The sequence below is a fragment of the Grampus griseus genome, assembly GCF_964374135.1.
Source record: "Grampus griseus genome assembly, chromosome: 9".
NCBI lineage: Eukaryota > Metazoa > Chordata > Mammalia > Artiodactyla > Delphinidae > Grampus > Grampus griseus.
The window spans coordinates 106,136,713-106,152,204 of NC_139003.1; positions in this window are offsets into that span (position 1 = coordinate 106,136,713).

Consider the following 15,492-nt stretch of genomic DNA (forward strand, 5'->3'; position numbering starts at 1 on the left):
GAGCAACGTCGAGGTCCATTGGTTGATTCCCTCGGAGGAACCGTGTGCGTGCCGAGTGCTGGGCAACCACACACTGCGCGTTCCTTGAGGAGCGCTACATCTCCAGAGCCCTCGAACGCCCTCAGGACAACATGGCTGGTGAGTGCGAAGTGCCAAGGAAGACTCTGTCATGGCCCTTGTGTGAGCTGCCATGAGAGAACGCTGTGCTTGGAACACTGCGAGGCCCTCCCTCGTACCTGAAGTCACTCTGCTGGAGGAGAAAGTCAGCATCTTAGCATGTTGTGTGGCTCCCGGCACACCCAGCGTGAACACATGCCTGGAAGTAAGGCCCTGATTTGCCGTGCAGAAGCGGAGGCGTGCTGCAGCTTCCAGGAGGCGGTGGCCTCTGCTCTGCATACCTTGAACGGCAGCACAGCTTTCTTGACACCTGGGAGGCTGGCCGGGGCACGCTGTTCCCGGCAGGAATACTGAGTAACCCCAGGCGCACCTGGGTCTGCTAAGCAACATCCAGGCCCGTAGCCCTTTAGAGCCCCTCTGTGCACGCCGAGCGTAGGGAAACGCACTGCCCTCTCTTTTGGAGCAGCTTGGTTTCCTCAGCACTCGCACACGTTCACGAACACCGTTCTGGCACATCCCACATGGCGCGGAGGTCTTACGCGTTGCCCTAATCGGAGCTGCGCTCAGAGTAACCCTCGTCTTCGCATTCCATCCAGGACCTCCTGACTGAAGGCACCGTGCCTCCTAGAGGATGGCGGGTTGGGTTCTTACTGCAATTCAAGTCCTGTTCCTTCTTTGGCACTGCAGGCAGCCCCAGGCCCAGAGGAGCATCTACGGCGTTCCTTGGTTGAGACAGTTCGCTGGATGCGGGACTCCCTACTTCGATAAGTTGACTCAGCGAAGGAAACACAGGGTAACCGGTGTCAACTGGGACTCGTTAGAAACCACAGGGATGTACGATGAGTGTGCCCATGAAAACGGGGGCCTGCTGGAACTAGCCCTGCTTTCCCATTTGGAGGGCGGCATTCATGCCTGCCTTGAAGCTCCCTGACATTCCCGGCTCCCGACAGGCCAGTGAGCCCTGGAAGAATGCTTCGGGGAAAATTATGAGTTTGCTCTCTCTAAACCAGGGGCTTCCGTGGCCGCGGTGGCGGTCCGCATGACAGGCTCTAGAGCTAAAGGGAACCTCAACGGGAGAACTCTCCTCCAGGTTAGGCTCTGAGTAGCCGTGCAGAAGGGAGGCATGCAGCTCTTTCCAGGAGTTCTTAGTCGCTTTATTTTAAAGGAAGTACACGTCCGGGGACTCCTAGGCCCCACGGGTGTGCATCATTTTCCCTCCAAGGTCACTGAGTGCCTCCAGACACCTGTGAGACGGCTGAGCAACGTCGAGGTCCATTGGTTGATTCCCTCGGAGGACCCCTGTGTGTGCCGAGTGCTGAGCAATCACACACTGCGCGTTCCTTAAGGAGCGCTACATCTCCAGAGCCCTCGAACTCCCTCAGGACAACATGGCTTGTGAGTGCGAAGTGACCAGGAAGACTCTGTCATGGCCCTTGTGTGAGCTGACATGATAGAACGCTGTGCTTGGAACACTGCGAGGCCCGCCCTCGTACCTGAAGTCACTCTGCTGGAGGAGAAAGTCAGCATCTTAGCATGTTGTGTGGCTCCCGGCACACCCAGCGTGAACCCATGCCTGGAAGTAAGGCCCTGATTTGCCGTGCAGAAGCGGAGGCGTGCTGCAGCTTCCAGGAGGCGGAGGCCTCTGCTCTGCATACCTTGAACGGCAGCACAGCTTTCTGGACACCTGGGAGGCTGGCCGGGGCACGCTGTTCCCGGCAGGAACACTGAGTAACCCCAGGCGCACCTGGGTCTGCTAAGCAACATCCAGGGCCGTAGCCCATTAGAGACCCTCTGTGCACGCCGAGTGTAGGGAAACGCACTGCCCTCTCTTTTGGAGCAGCTTGGTTTCCTCAGCACTCGCACACGTTCACGAACACCGTTCTGGCACATCCCACATGGCGCGGAGTTCTTACGCGTTGCCCTAATCGGAGCTGCGCTCAGAGTAACCCTCGTCTTCGCATTCCATCCAGGACCTCCTGACTGAAGGCACCGTGCCTCTTAGAGGACGGCGGCTTGGGTTCTTACTGCAATTCAAGTCCTCTTCCTTCTTTGGCACTGCAGGCAGCCCCAGGCCCAGAGGAGCAGCTACGGCGTTCCTTGGTTGAGACAGTTCGCTGGATGCGGGACTCCCTACTTCGAAAAGTTGACTCAGGGAAGGAAACACAGGGTGACCGGTGTCTCTTGGGACTCGTTAGAAACCACAGGGATGTACGCTGAGTTTGCCCATGAAAACGGGGGCCTGCTGGAACTAGCCCTGCTTTCCCATTTGGAGGGCGGCATTCATGCCTGCCTTGAAGCTCCCTGACATTCCCGGCTCCCGACAGGCCAGTGAGCCCTGGAAGAATGTTTCGGGGAAAATTATGAGTTTGCTCTCTCTAAACCAGGGGCTTCCGTGGCCGCGGTGGCGGTCCGCATGACAGGCTCTAGAGCTAAAGGGAACCTCAACGTGAGAACTCGCCTCCAGATTAGGCCCTGAGTAGCCGTGCAGAAAGGGAGGCATGCAGCTCTTTCCAGGAGTTCTTAGTCGCTTTGCTTTAAAGGAAGTACACGTCCGGGGACTCCTAGGCCCCACGGGTGTGCATCATTTTCCCTCCAAGGTCACTGAGTGCCTCCAGACACCTGTGGGCCGGCTGAGCAACGTCGAGGTCCATTGGTTGATTCCCTCGGAGGAACCGTGTGCGTGCCGAGTGCTGGGCAACCACACACTGCGCGTTCCTTGAGGAGCGCTACATCTCCAGAGCCCTCGAACGCCCTAAGGACAACATGGCTGGTGAGTGCGAAGTGCCAAGGAAGACTCTGTCATGGCCCTTGTGTGAGCTGCCATGAGAGAACGCTGTGCTTGGAACACTGCGAGGCCCTCCCTCGTACCTTAAGTCACTCTGCTGGAGGAGAAAGTCAGCATCTTAGCATGTTGTGTGGCTCCCGGCACACCCAGCGTGAACACATGCCTGGAAGTAAGGCCCTGATTTGCCGTGCAGAAGCGGAGGCGTGCTGCAGCTTCCAGGAGGCGGTGGCCTCTGCTCTGCATACCTTGAACGGCAGCACAGCTTTCTGGACACCTGGGAGGCTGGCCGGGGCACGCTGTTCCCGGCAGGAACACTGAGTAACCCCAGGCGCACCTGGGTCTGCTAAGCAACATCCAGGGCCGTAGCCCTTTAGAGCCCCTCTGTGCACGCCGAGCGTAGGGAAACGCACTGCCCTCTCTTTTGGAGCAGCTTGGTTTCCTCAGCACTCGCACACGTTCACGAACACCGTTCTGGCACATCCCACATGGCGCGGAGGTCTTACGCGTTGCCCTAATCGGAGCTGCGCTCAGAGTAACCCTCGTCTTCGCATTCCATCCAGGACCTCCTGACTGAAGGCACCGTGCCTCCTAGAGGATGGCGGGTTGGGTTCTTACTGCAATTCAAGTCCTGTTCCTTCTTTGGCACTGCAGGCAGCCCCAGGCCCAGAGGAGCATCTACGGCGTTCCTTGGTTGAGACAGTTCGCTGGATGCGGGACTCCCTACTTCGATAATTTGACTCAGCGAAGGAAACACAGGGTAACCGGTGTCAACTGGGACTCGTTAGAAACCACAGGGATGTACGATGAGTGTGCCCATGAAAACGGGGGCCTGCTGGAACTAGCCCTGCTTTCCCATTTGGAGGGCGGCATTCATGCCTGCCTTGAAGCTCCCTGACATTCCCGGCTCCCGACAGGCCAGTGAGCCCTGGAAGAATGTTTCGGGGAAAATTATGAGTTTGCTCTCTCTAAACCAGGGGCTTCCGTGGCCGCGGTGGCGGTCCGCATGACAGGCTCTAGAGCTAAAGGGAACCTCAACGTGAGAACTCGCCTCCAGGTTAGGCCCTGAGTAGCCGTGCAGAAAGGGAGGCATGCAGTTCTTTCCAGGAGTTCTTAGTCGCTTTGCTTTAAAGGAAGTACACGTCCGGGGACTCCTAGGCCCCACGGGTGTGCATCATTTTACCTCCAAGGTCACTGTGTGCCTCCAGACACCTGTGAGACGGCTGAGCAACGTCGAGGTCCATTGGTTGATTCCCTCGGAGGACCCCTGTGCGTGCCGAGTGCTGGGCAACCACACACTGCGCGTTCCTTGAGGAGCGCTACATCTCCAGAGCCCTCGAACGCCCTCAGGACAACATGGCTGGTGAGTGCGAAGTGCCCAGGAAGACTCTGTCATGGCCCTTGTGTGAGCTGACATGATAGAACGCTGTGCTTGGAACACTGCGAGGCCCGCCCTCGTACCTGAAGTCACTCTGCTGGAGGAGAAAGTCAGCATCTTAGCATGTTGTGTGGCTCCCGGCACACCCAGCGTGAACCCATGCCTGGAAGTAAGGCCCTGATTTGCCGTGCAGAAGCGGAGGCGTGCTGCAGCTTCCAGGAGGCGGAGGCCTCTGCTCTGCATACCTTGAACGGCAGCACAGCTTTCTGGACACCTGGGAGGCTGGCCGGGGCACGCTGTTCCCGGCAGGAACACTGAGTAACCCCAGGCGCACCTGGGTCTGCTAAGCAACATCCAGGGCCGTAGTCCATTAGAGACCCTCTGTGCACGCCGAGTGTAGGGAAACGCACTGCCCTCTCTTTTGGAGCAGCTTGGTTTCCTCAGCACTCGCACACGTTCACGAACACCGTTCTGGCACATCCCACATGGCGCGGAGTTCTTACGCGTTGCCCTAATCGGAGCTGCGCTCAGAGTAACCCTCGTCTTCGCATTCCATCCAGGACCTCCTGACTGAAGGCACCGTGCCTCTTAGAGGACGGCGGCTTGGGTTCTTACTGCAATTCAAGTCCTCTTCCTTCTTTGGCACTGCAGGCAGCCCCAGGCCCAGAGGAGCAGCTACGGCGTTCCTTGGTTGAGACAGTTCGCTGGATGCGGGACTCCCTACTTCGATAATTTGACTCAGCGAAGGAAACACAGGGTAACCGGTGTCAACTGGGACTCGTTAGAAACCACAGGGATGTACGATGAGTGTGCCCATGAAAACGGGGGCCTGCTGGAACTAGCCCTGCTTTCCCATTTGGAGGGCGGCATTCATGCCTGCCTTGAAGCTCCCTGACATTCCCGGCTCCCGACAGGCCAGTGAGCCCTGGAAGAATGTTTCGGGGAAAATTATGAGTTTGCTCTCTCTAAACCAGGGGCTTCCGTGGCCGCGGTGGCGGTCCGCATGACAGGCTCTAGAGCTAAAGGGAACCTCAACGTGAGAACTCGCCTCCAGGTTAGGCCCTGAGTAGCCGTGCAGAAAGGGAGGCATGCAGTTCTTTCCAGGAGTTCTTAGTCGCTTTGCTTTAAAGGAAGTACACGTCCGGGGACTCCTAGGCCCCACGGGTGTGCATCATTTTACCTCCAAGGTCACTGTGTGCCTCCAGACACCTGTGAGACGGCTGAGCAACGTCGAGGTCCATTGGTTGATTCCCTCGGAGGACCCCTGTGCGTGCCGAGTGCTGGGCAACCACACACTGCGCGTTCCTTGAGGAGCGCTACATCTCCAGAGCCCTCGAACGCCCTCAGGACAACATGGCTGGTGAGTGCGAAGTGCCCAGGAAGACTCTGTCATGGCCCTTGTGTGAGCTGACATGATAGAACGCTGTGCTTGGAACACTGCGAGGCCCGCCCTCGTACCTGAAGTCACTCTGCTGGAGGAGAAAGTCAGCATCTTAGCATGTTGTGTGGCTCCCGGCACACCCAGCGTGAACCCATGCCTGGAAGTAAGGCCCTGATTTGCCGTGCAGAAGCGGAGGCGTGCTGCAGCTTCCAGGAGGCGGAGGCCTCTGCTCTGCATACCTTGAACGGCAGCACAGCTTTCTGGACACCTGGGAGGCTGGCCGGGGCACGCTGTTCCCGGCAGGAACACTGAGTAACCCCAGGCGCACCTGGGTCTGCTAAGCAACATCCAGGGCCGTAGCCCATTAGAGACCCTCTGTGCACGCCGAGTGTAGGGAAACGCACTGCCCTCTCTTTTGGAGCAGCTTGGTTTCCTCAGCACTCGCACACGTTCACGAACACCGTTCTGGCACATCCCACATGGCGCGGAGTTCTTACGCGTTGCCCTAATCGGAGCTGCGCTCAGAGTAACCCTCGTCTTCGCATTCCATCCAGGACCTCCTGACTGAAGGCACCGTGCCTCTTAGAGGACGGCGGCTTGGGTTCTTACTGCAATTCAAGTCCTCTTCCTTCTTTGGCACTGCAGGCAGCCCCAGGCCCAGAGGAGCAGCTACGGCGTTCCTTGGTTGAGACAGTTCGCTGGATGCGGGACTCCCTACTTCGAAAAGTTGACTCAGGGAAGGAAACACAGGGTGACCGGTGTCTCTTGGGACTCGTTAGAAACCACAGGGATGTACGCTGAGTTTGCCCATGAAAACGGGGGCCTGCTGGAACTAGCCCTGCTTTCCCATTTGGAGGGCGGCATTCATGCCTGCCTTGAAGCTCCCTGACATTCCCGGCTCCCGACAGGCCAGTGAGCCCTGGAAGAATGTTTCGGGGAAAATTATGAGTTTGCTCTCTCTAAACCAGGGGCTTCCGTGGCCGCGGTGGCGGTCCGCATGACAGGCTCTAGAGCTAAAGGGAACCTCAACGTGAGAACTCGCCTCCAGATTAGGCCCTGAGTAGCCGTGCAGAAAGGGAGGCATGCAGCTCTTTCCAGGAGTTCTTAGTCGCTTTGCTTTAAAGGAAGTACACGTCCGGGGACTCCTAGGCCCCACGGGTGTGCATCATTTTCCCTCCAAGGTCACTGAGTGCCTCCAGACACCTGTGGGCCGGCTGAGCAACGTCGAGGTCCATTGGTTGATTCCCTCGGAGGAACCGTGTGCGTGCCGAGTGCTGGGCAACCACACACTGCGCGTTCCTTGAGGAGCGCTACATCTCCAGAGCCCTCGAACGCCCTAAGGACAACATGGCTGGTGAGTGCGAAGTGCCAAGGAAGACTCTGTCATGGCCCTTGTGTGAGCTGCCATGAGAGAACGCTGTGCTTGGAACACTGCGAGGCCCTCCCTCGTACCTTAAGTCACTCTGCTGGAGGAGAAAGTCAGCATCTTAGCATGTTGTGTGGCTCCCGGCACACCCAGCGTGAACACATGCCTGGAAGTAAGGCCCTGATTTGCCGTGCAGAAGCGGAGGCGTGCTGCAGCTTCCAGGAGGCGGTGGCCTCTGCTCTGCATACCTTGAACGGCAGCACAGCTTTCTGGACACCTGGGAGGCTGGCCGGGGCACGCTGTTCCCGGCAGGAACACTGAGTAACCCCAGGCGCACCTGGGTCTGCTAAGCAACATCCAGGGCCGTAGCCCTTTAGAGCCCCTCTGTGCACGCCGAGCGTAGGGAAACGCACTGCCCTCTCTTTTGGAGCAGCTTGGTTTCCTCAGCACTCGCACACGTTCACGAACACCGTTCTGGCACATCCCACATGGCGCGGAGGTCTTACGCGTTGCCCTAATCGGAGCTGCGCTCAGAGTAACCCTCGTCTTCGCATTCCATCCAGGACCTCCTGACTGAAGGCACCGTGCCTCCTAGAGGATGGCGGGTTGGGTTCTTACTGCAATTCAAGTCCTGTTCCTTCTTTGGCACTGCAGGCAGCCCCAGGCCCAGAGGAGCATCTACGGCGTTCCTTGGTTGAGACAGTTCGCTGGATGCGGGACTCCCTACTTCGATAATTTGACTCAGCGAAGGAAACACAGGGTAACCGGTGTCAACTGGGACTCGTTAGAAACCACAGGGATGTACGATGAGTGTGCCCATGAAAACGGGGGCCTGCTGGAACTAGCCCTGCTTTCCCATTTGGAGGGCGGCATTCATGCCTGCCTTGAAGCTCCCTGACATTCCCGGCTCCCGACAGGCCAGTGAGCCCTGGAAGAATGTTTCGGGGAAAATTATGAGTTTGCTCTCTCTAAACCAGGGGCTTCCGTGGCCGCGGTGGCGGTCCGCATGACAGGCTCTAGAGCTAAAGGGAACCTCAACGTGAGAACTCGCCTCCAGGTTAGGCCCTGAGTAGCCGTGCAGAAAGGGAGGCATGCAGTTCTTTCCAGGAGTTCTTAGTCGCTTTGCTTTAAAGGAAGTACACGTCCGGGGACTCCTAGGCCCCACGGGTGTGCATCATTTTACCTCCAAGGTCACTGTGTGCCTCCAGACACCTGTGAGACGGCTGAGCAACGTCGAGGTCCATTGGTTGATTCCCTCGGAGGACCCCTGTGCGTGCCGAGTGCTGGGCAACCACACACTGCGCGTTCCTTGAGGAGCGCTACATCTCCAGAGCCCTCGAACGCCCTCAGGACAACATGGCTGGTGAGTGCGAAGTGCCCAGGAAGACTCTGTCATGGCCCTTGTGTGAGCTGACATGATAGAACGCTGTGCTTGGAACACTGCGAGGCCCGCCCTCGTACCTGAAGTCACTCTGCTGGAGGAGAAAGTCAGCATCTTAGCATGTTGTGTGGCTCCCGGCACACCCAGCGTGAACCCATGCCTGGAAGTAAGGCCCTGATTTGCCGTGCAGAAGCGGAGGCGTGCTGCAGCTTCCAGGAGGCGGAGGCCTCTGCTCTGCATACCTTGAACGGCAGCACAGCTTTCTGGACACCTGGGAGGCTGGCCGGGGCACGCTGTTCCCGGCAGGAACACTGAGTAACCCCAGGCGCACCTGGGTCTGCTAAGCAACATCCAGGGCCGTAGCCCATTAGAGACCCTCTGTGCACGCCGTGTGTAGGGAAACGCACTGCCCTCTCTTTTGGAGCAGCTTGGTTTCCTCAGCACTCGCACACGTTCACGAACACCGTTCTGGCACATCCCACATGGCGCGGAGGTCTTACGCGTTGCCCTAATCGGAGCTGCGCTCAGAGTAACCCTCGTCTTCGCATTCCATCCAGGACCTCCTGACTGAAGGCACCGTGCCTCCTAGAGGACGGCGGCTTGGGTTCTTACTGCAATCCAAGTCCTGTTCTTTCTTTGGCACTGCAGGCAGCCCCAGGCCCAGAGGAGCAGCTTCGGCGTTCCTTGGTTGAGACAGTTCGCTGGATGCGGGACTCCCTACTTCGATAAGTTGACTCAGGGAAGGAAACACAGGGTAACCGGTGTCTCTTGGGACTCGTTAGAAACCACAGGGATGTACGCTGAGTGTGCCCATGAAAACGGGGGCCTGCTGGAACTAGCCCTGCTTTCCCATTTGGAGGGCGGCATTCATGCCTGTCTTGAAGCTCCCTGACATTCCCGGCTCCCGACAGGCCAGTGAGCCCGGGAAGAATGTTTCGGGGAAAATTATGAGTTTGCTCTCTCTAAACCAGGGGCTTCCGTGGCCGCGGTGGCGGTCCGCATGACAGGCTCTAGAGCTAAAGGGAACCTCAACGTGAGAACTCGCCTCCAGGTTAGGCCCTGAGTAGCCGTGCAGAAAGGGAGGCATGCAGCTCTTTCCAGGAGTTCTTAGTCGCTTTGCTTTAAAGGAAGTACACGTCCGGGGACTCCTAGGCCCCACGGGTGTGCATCATTTTCCCTCCAAGGTCACTGAGTGCCTCCAGACACCTGTGGGCCGGCTGAGCAACGTCGAGGTCCATTGGTTGATTCCCTCGGAGGACCCCTGTGCGTGCCGAGTGCTGGGCAACCACACACTGCGCGTTCCTTGAGGAGCGCTACATCTCCAGAGCCCTCGAACGCCCTCAGGACAACATGGCTGGTGAGTGCGAAGTGCCCAGGAAGACTCTGTCATGGCCTTTGTGTGAGCTGCCATGAGAGAACGCTGTGCTTGGAACACTGCGAGGCCCTCCCTCGTACCTGAAGTCACTCTGCTGGAGGAGAAAGTCAGCATCTTAGCATGTTGTGTGGCTCCTGGCACACCCAGCGTGAACCCATGCCTGGAAGTAAGGCCCTGATTTGCCGTGCAGAAGCGGAGGCGTGCTGCAGCTTCCAGGAGGCGGTGACCTCTGCTCTGCATACCTTGAACGGCAGCACAGCTTTCTGGACACCTGGGAGGCTGGCCGGGGCACGCTGTTCCCGGCAGGAACACTGAGTAACCCCAGGCGCACCTGGGTCTGCTAAGCAACATCCAGGACCGTAGCCCTTTAGAGCCCCTCTGTGCACGCTGAGCGTACGGAAACGCACTGCCCTCTCTTTTGGAGCAGCTTGGTTTCCTCAGCACTCGCACACATTCACAAACACCGTTCTGGCACATCCCACATGGCGCGGAGGTCTTACGCGTTGCCCTAATCGGAGCTGCGCTCAGAGTAACCCTCGTCTTCGCATTCCATCCAGGACCTCCTGACTGAAGGCACCGTGCCTCTTAGAGGACGGCGGCTTGGGTTCTTACTGCAATTCAAGTCCTGTTCCTTCTTTGGCACTGCAGGCAGCCCCAGGCCCAGAGGAGCAGCTACGGCGTTCCTTGGTTGAGACAGTTCGCTGGATGCGGGACTCCCTACTTCGAAAAGTTGACTCAGGGAAGGAAACACAGGGTGACCGGTGTCTCTTGGGACTCGTTAGAAACCACAGGGATGTACGCTGAGTTTGCCCATGAAAACGGGGGCCTGCTGGAACTAGCCCTGCTTTCCCATTTGGAGGGCGGCATTCATGCCTGCCTTGAAGCTCCCTGACATTCCCGGCTCCCGACAGGCCAGTGAGCCCTGGAAGAATGTTTCGGGGAAAATTATGAGTTTGCTCTCTCTAAACCAGGGGCTTCCGTGGCCGCGGTGGCGGTCCGCATGACAGGCTCTAGAGCTAAAGGGAACCTCAACGTGAGAACTCGCCTCCAGGTTAGGCCCTGAGTAGCCGTGCAGAAAGGGAGGCATGCAGTTCTTTCCAGGAGTTCTTAGTCGCTTTGTTTTAAAGGAAGTACACGTCCGGGGACTCCTAGGCCCCACGGGTGTGCATCATTTTACCTCCAAGGTCACTGAGTGCCTCCAGACACCTGTGAGACGGCTGAGCAACGTCGAGGTCCATTGGTTGATTCCCTCGGAGGACCGTGTGTGTGCCGAGTGCTGGGCAATCACACACTGCGCGTTCCTTGAGGAGCGCTACATCTCCAGAGCCCTCGAACGCCCTCAGGACAACATGGCTGGTGAGTGCGAAGTGCCCAGGAAGACTCTGTCTTGGCCCTTGTGTGAGCTGCCATGAGAGAACGCTGTGCTTGGAACACTGCGAGGCCTGCCCTCGTACCTGAAGTCACTCTGCTGGAGGAGAAAGTCAGCATCTTAGCATGTTGTGTGGCTCCCGGCACACCCAGCGTGAACACATGCCTGGAAGTAAGGCCCTGATTTGCCATGCAGAAGCGGAGGCGTGCTGCAGCTTCCAGGAGGCGGAGGCCTCTGCTCTGCATACCTTGAACGGCAGCACAGCTTTCTGGACACCTGGGAGGCTGGCCGGGGCACGCTGTTCCCGGCAGGAACACTGAGTAACCCTAGGCACACCTAGGTCTGCTAAGCAACATCCAGGGCCGTAGCACTTTAGAGCCCCTCTGTGCACGCCGAGCGTATGGAAACGCACTGCCCTCTCTTTTGGAGCAGCTTGGTTTCCTCAGCACTCGCACACGTTCACGAACACCGTTCTGGCACATCCCACATGGCGCGGAGTTCTTACGCGTTGCCCTAATCGGAGCTGCGCTCAGAGTAACCCTCGTCTTCGCATTCCATCCAGGACCTCCTGACTGAAGGCACCGTGCCTCCTAGAGGACGGCGGCTTGGGTTCTTACTGCAATCCAAGTCCTGTTCTTTCTTTGGCACTGCAGGCAGCCCCAGGCCCAGAGGAGCAGCTACGGCGTTCCTTGGTTGAGACAGTTCGCTGGATGCGGGACTCCCTACTTCGATAAGTTGACTCAGGGAAGGAAACACAGGGTAACCGGTGTCTCTTGGGACTCGTTAGAAACCACAGGGATGTACGCTGAGTGTGCCCATGAAAACGGGGGCCTGCTGGAACTAGCCCTGCTTTCCCATTTGGAGGGCGGCATTCATGCCTGCCTTGAAGCTCCCTGACATTCCCGGCTCCCGACAGGCCAGTGAGCCCTGGAAGAATGCTTAGGAGAAAATTATGAGTTTGCTCTCTCTAAACCAGGGGCTTCCGTGGCCGCGGTGGCGGTCCGCATGACAGGCTCTAGAGCTAAAGGGAACCTCAACGTGAGAACTCGCCTCCAGGTTAGGCCCTGAGTAGCCGTGCAGAAAGGGAGGCATGCAGCTCTTTCCAGGAGTTCTTAGTCGCTTTGCTTTAAAGGAAGTACACGTCCGGGGACTCCTAGGCCCCACGGGTGTGCATCATTTTCCCTCCAAGGTCACTGAGTGCCTCCAGACACCTGTGGGCCGGCTGAGCAACGTCGAGGTCCATTGGTTGATTCCCTCGGAGGACCCCTGTGCGTGCCGAGTGCTGGGCAACCACACACTGCGCGTTCCTTGAGGAGCGCTACATCTCCAGAGCCCTCGAACGCCCTCAGGACAACATGGCTGGTGAGTGCGAAGTGCCCAGGAAGACTCTGTCATGGCCCTTGTGTGAGCTGCCATGAGAGAATGCTGTGCTTGGAACACTGCGAGGCCCTCCCTCGTACCTGAAGTCACTCTGCTGGAGGAGAAAGTCAGCATCTTAGCATGTTGTGTGGCTCCCGGCACACCCAGCGTGAACCCATGCCTGGAAGTAAGGCCCTGATTTGCCGTGCAGAAGCGGAGGCGTGCTGCAGCTTCCAGGAGGCGGTGGCCTCTGCTCTGCATACCTTGAACGGCAGCACAGCTTTCTGGACACCTGGGAGGCTGGCCGGGGCACGCTGTTCCCGGCAGGAACACTGAGTAACCCCAGGCGCACCTAGGTCTGCTAAGCAACATCCAGGACCGTAGCCCTTTAGAGCCCCTCTGTGCACGCTGAGCGTACGGAAACGCACTGCCCTCTCTTTTGGAGCATCTTGGTTTCCTCAGCACTCGCACACGTTCACGAACACCGTTCTGGCACATCCCACATGGCGCGGAGGTCTTACGCGTTGCCCTAATCGGAGCTGCGCTCAGAGTAACCCTCGTCTTCGCATTCCATCCAGGACCTCCTGACTGAAGGCACCGTGCCTCCTAGAGGATGGCGGGTTGGGTTCTTACTGCAATTCAAGTCCTGTTCCTTCTTTGGCACTGCAGGCAGCCCCAGGCCCAGAGGAGCATCTACGGCGTTCCTTGGTTGAGACAGTTCGCTGGATGCGGGACTCCCTACTTCGATAATTTGACTCAGCGAAGGAAACACAGGGTAACCGGTGTCAACTGGGACTCGTTAGAAACCACAGGGATGTACGATGAGTGTGCCCATGAAAACGGGGGCCTGCTGGAACTAGCCCTGCTTTCCCATTTGGAGGGCGGCATTCATGCCTGCCTTGAAGCTCCCTGACATTCCCGGCTCCCGACAGGCCAGTGAGCCCTGGAAGAATGTTTCGGGGAAAATTATGAGTTTGCTCTCTCTAAACCAGGGGCTTCCGTGGCCGCGGTGGCGGTCCGCATGACAGGCTCTAGAGCTAAAGGGAACCTCAACGTGAGAACTCGCCTCCAGGTTAGGCCCTGAGTAGCCGTGCAGAAAGGGAGGCATGCAGTTCTTTCCAGGAGTTCTTAGTCGCTTTGCTTTAAAGGAAGTACACGTCCGGGGACTCCTAGGCCCCACGGGTGTGCATCATTTTACCTCCAAGGTCACTGTGTGCCTCCAGACACCTGTGAGACGGCTGAGCAACGTCGAGGTCCATTGGTTGATTCCCTCGGAGGACCCCTGTGCGTGCCGAGTGCTGGGCAACCACACACTGCGCGTTCCTTGAGGAGCGCTACATCTCCAGAGCCCTCGAACGCCCTCAGGACAACATGGCTGGTGAGTGCGAAGTGCCCAGGAAGACTCTGTCATGGCCCTTGTGTGAGCTGACATGATAGAACGCTGTGCTTGGAACACTGCGAGGCCCGCCCTCGTACCTGAAGTCACTCTGCTGGAGGAGAAAGTCAGCATCTTAGCATGTTGTGTGGCTCCCGGCACACCCAGCGTGAACCCATGCCTGGAAGTAAGGCCCTGATTTGCCGTGCAGAAGCGGAGGCGTGCTGCAGCTTCCAGGAGGCGGAGGCCTCTGCTCTGCATACCTTGAACGGCAGCACAGCTTTCTGGACACCTGGGAGGCTGGCCGGGGCACGCTGTTCCCGGCAGGAACACTGAGTAACCCCAGGCGCACCTGGGTCTGCTAAGCAACATCCAGGGCCGTAGCCCATTAGAGACCCTCTGTGCACGCCGTGTGTAGGGAAACGCACTGCCCTCTCTTTTGGAGCAGCTTGGTTTCCTCAGCACTCGCACACGTTCACGAACACCGTTCTGGCACATCCCACATGGCGCGGAGGTCTTACGCGTTGCCCTAATCGGAGCTGCGCTCAGAGTAACCCTCGTCTTCGCATTCCATCCAGGACCTCCTGACTGAAGGCACCGTGCCTCCTAGAGGACGGCGGCTTGGGTTCTTACTGCAATCCAAGTCCTGTTCTTTCTTTGGCACTGCAGGCAGCCCCAGGCCCAGAGGAGCAGCTTCGGCGTTCCTTGGTTGAGACAGTTCGCTGGATGCGGGACTCCCTACTTCGATAAGTTGACTCAGGGAAGGAAACACAGGGTAACCGGTGTCTCTTGGGACTCGTTAGAAACCACAGGGATGTACGCTGAGTGTGCCCATGAAAACGGGGGCCTGCTGGAACTAGCCCTGCTTTCCCATTTGGAGGGCGGCATTCATGCCTGTCTTGAAGCTCCCTGACATTCCCGGCTCCCGACAGGCCAGTGAGCCCGGGAAGAATGCTTAGGGGAAAATTATGAGTTTGCTCTCTCTAAACCAGGGGCTTCCGTGGCCGCGGTGGCGGTCCGCATGACAGGCTCTAGAGCTAAAGGGAACCTCAACGTGAGAACTCGCCTCCAGGTTAGGCCCTGAGTAGCCGTGCAGAAAGGGAGGCATGCAGCTCTTTCCAGGAGTTCTTAGTCGCTTTGCTTTAAAGGAAGTACACGTCCGGGGACTCCTAGGCCCCACGGGTGTGCATCATTTTCCCTCCAAGGTCACTGAGTGCCTCCAGACACCTGTGGGCCGGCTGAGCAACGTCGAGGTCCATTGGTTGATTCCCTCGGAGGACCCCTGTGCGTGCCGAGTGCTGGGCAACCACACACTGCGCGTTCCTTGAGGAGCGCTACATCTCCAGAGCCCTCGAACGCCCTCAGGACAACATGGCTGGTGAGTGCGAAGTGCCCAGGAAGACTCTGTCATGGCCTTTGTGTGAGCTGCCATGAGAGAACGCTGTGCTTGGAACACTGCGAGGCCCTCCCTCGTACCTGAAGTCACTCTGCTGGAGGAGAAAGTCAGCATCTTAGCATGTTGTGTGGCTCCTGGCACACCCAGCGTGAACCCATGCCTGGAAGTAAGGCCCTGATTTGCCGTGCAGAAGCGGAGGCGTGCTGCAGCTTC